This window comes from Galeopterus variegatus, unplaced genomic scaffold (assembly GCF_000696425.1).
Source record: "Galeopterus variegatus unplaced genomic scaffold, G_variegatus-3.0.2 Scaffold1902, whole genome shotgun sequence".
Classification (NCBI taxonomy): Eukaryota; Metazoa; Chordata; class Mammalia; order Dermoptera; family Cynocephalidae; genus Galeopterus; species Galeopterus variegatus.
The window spans coordinates 205,746-208,730 of record NW_007728013.1 but is presented as its reverse complement, the minus strand read 5'-3'; the positions used below and the strand labels follow the sequence as shown (position 1 = coordinate 208,730).

General features: G+C 53.7%; 1 pseudogene; it reads right to left on the bottom strand.

The window, feature by feature from the left end:
* The window catches only part of LOC103595973, a 5,575-nt pseudogene extending 2,825 nt beyond the window's left edge, over positions 1–2,750 (bottom strand).
* Between the last annotated feature and the right edge of the window lie 235 nt (positions 2,751–2,985).

Below are 2,985 nucleotides of genomic sequence, written 5' to 3'. Positions count from 1 at the left end.
GCTCCCCCAGCCCCTAGCAACTCCTATTCTACTTTCTGTCTCTATGAATTCGACTGCTCTACATACCTCGTGTATGTGGCATCCAACAGTATTTGTCCTTTTTTTTTTTTTAAAAGATGACCAGTAAGGGGATCTTAACCCTTGACTTGGTGTTGTCAGCACCACGCTCAGCCAGTGAGCTAACCGGCCATCCCTATATGGGATCCGAACCCGTGGCCTTGGTGTTATCAGCACCGCACTCTCCCGAGTGAGCCACGGGCCGGCCCAGTATTTGTCCTTTTGTGACTGGCATATTTTACTTAGCAGAATGTCCTCGAGATTCATCTATGTTGTAGCATGGTTAGAGTTTCCTTCCTTTTTAAGGCTGCATCACATTCCGTCGTAGGAACAGACCACACTTTGTTAATCCATTCATTCATCGACAGCACTGGGGTTGCTTCTACCTTGTGGCTGTTGTAAATAATGCTGCTGTGAACACGGGTGTGCACATATCTGTTTGAGTCCCTGCTTGTAATTCTTTTGGGTCTATACACAGAGTGGAATTGCTGGCTTCTATGGTAACTCTATGTTTAACTTTTTGAGGAGCTGCCCAACTGTTTTCCACAGCGGCTGCACCATTCACATTCCCACCAGCCGTGCACGAGGCTCCCAATTTCTCCACATCCTCGCCAACACTTATTTTCTGTTTTTTTAAATAAGAGCTGTCCTGATGGGTGTGGCATCTAATTCTGGTTTTGATTTGCATTTCAGTCTCCTTTTGACTTAAGCTGGTCTGAGATGGATTTCTGTTTCTCGTAACTGGTACTAGGTAGAGTAGGTTTAGCAGCTGTAGCATGACATCTGACTGTCCTAGTTGTGACTCGTGGAGACATTTATTTCTCTCTCCGTAACAGCCCGGGGTGGGAGCTGTCCATATAACTGCACGGTAGAATAATGGCCCCCGAAACTCACCTTCTGCAGCCAAAGGAACTGTGCAGCTGCAATGAAGATGAGGGGTCTTGGTGGGGAGATGGTCCCAGATAGGGTGGGCCCAAGGCAGTCACAAGGGTCCTCAGAAGGAAAGAGGGAGACAGGAGAGTAAGGGCTGGAGAAGGAGACACAGGGATGGAAGCAGAGGTCAGGGAGAGAGGGACCGGAGGATGCTGTGCTGCTGGCTGCGGCTCTCCTGCGTCAGGGACACGGGTGGATGGCCGCCCTGCCAGTTCAGCGTGGAGTTTCTCAGTTCGCTCCCCAGGAAGGAGGAGGCGCACCTGGGAGGACTACAGGGCTAGAATGGGACTTTCCCTCCCATTCCATCAGGGGAGTTTAAGCAAGGGTCACACCTACCGCAGGAGGGGCTGGGAAACACGGTCCCTGGCTGGGCAGCCACCTCTCTCTAGACTTTCAGAGAGGAGAGAATGGATTTTGGTGCCTTCTCTGCACCACCTGAATGGTTCCAGCAGACAAAACAGCTGCGTCCCGTGCCCTTCCTGCCGCACAAATTCAGGAAATCCCAGGAGGAGCGAGGACCCCTGGGAAGCAGGGGGCTGCTGGAGGACTGCGTGCCCTGCCTGCCAGTGTGACCACAGTGGACAGTCGGTGGGAAGAGCGTGCTGTCACGTGCATGGAGAGAGGCCCTAGAGAGGCCACCACGGGACCACCAGGCTGCTGTCACCACAGCACCAGTGTTACAGGGTTGAATGGTGGCCCCCCAAAAGATGTATCAAAGTCCTAAACCCTGGGACCTGTGAATAAGACCTTATTGGGAAAAGGGTCATTGCAGGTGTCATTAATTTAAGGAGCCGAGACGAGGTCATCCTGGATTGTCCGGGTGGGCCCTAAATCAAATGACAAGTGTCCTTGGAAGAGACAGAAGTGAAGACAGACACACAGAGAAAGCCGTGTGACCAAGAAGGCAGAGACTGGAGGGATGTGTCTACGAGCCACGGAACATCTGCACTGACCAGAAGCTGGCCCGGCAAGGAAGGACCCTCCCCTAGAGCGCTGGGAGGGAGGGCAGCCCTGCTGGCGCCTTGATTTGAACTGGCCTCCAAAAGCAAGAGAGAGAATAGGTTTCTGCTGTAAGCCACCCAGTTTGTGCTAGTTTGTTCCGGCAGCCCTAGGGAACTCACACGCAAGGACACCTGGACCAGCACCGTAGGCAGGGTGCCAGGACCCCTGCCCAACGCTTGCGGGGGCTCGGTGTTCACACCTCTCTGTGGACGTCTTTGTCCATCTGGAGGGGAGTTCCTGCCAGAGTGTCTGCACTGTCCCCTGGGTGTAAGACAGCAGCCCTGTTATGAGGAGGACCCCGGCACACATTGAGTATGGGCGGTCCCTTTCGATTAAGGAGGAGGCTCTCTGACACCAAAGGCTGCTGGGCAGTGTCAGCAGCTGGCAGAGTGACAACTCTCACAGCCCTCGAAAGCCAGTTGGGACATAGGCTCTGGGGGACTCTGGGACACAATCCCTTTGACCCAGTCTTGATGCTGTCCCAGACTTAACTCAGAGCTCAGAGGGACCTGGCTTTTCTGATTTGCCAAACTCCCTGGTGTCTGGGTGCTTAACCCCCACTGTGCCCCCCATTTCCTTTGCCCTGTGACCTTGACCCTCAGCAGGCTCCCTAGGCTGAGACAGTAGCGCATGTACCTTCTCGGAGGAAGTCCGTGTCCCCGTGTCCCTGCAGTGGGTGGCCTGGAGTTGAGCCCCACATTGTAGGCCTCCTTGGCTAGAATGAACAGGCTGTGCCGGGGCCCATGGGTGTCAGCCATATAGCAGGTGCCACCTCTTCTTTGCACAAATATTCATCAAGTGCCCCTTTGTGCCAGGCCCTGTGTGGGTGCCAGGGACAGGAGCAGTGAGCAAATCAGAGGCTGGGTCCTGCAGGGTTTGCATGTGGGGGTTGGAGTGGGGTGACCAGCAATAAATAGACTCAGACCACAGTGTTGGGGGGCAATAATTACTGTGTTAGTTTCCTAAACTGCTGGAACAAATTATCACAAACTA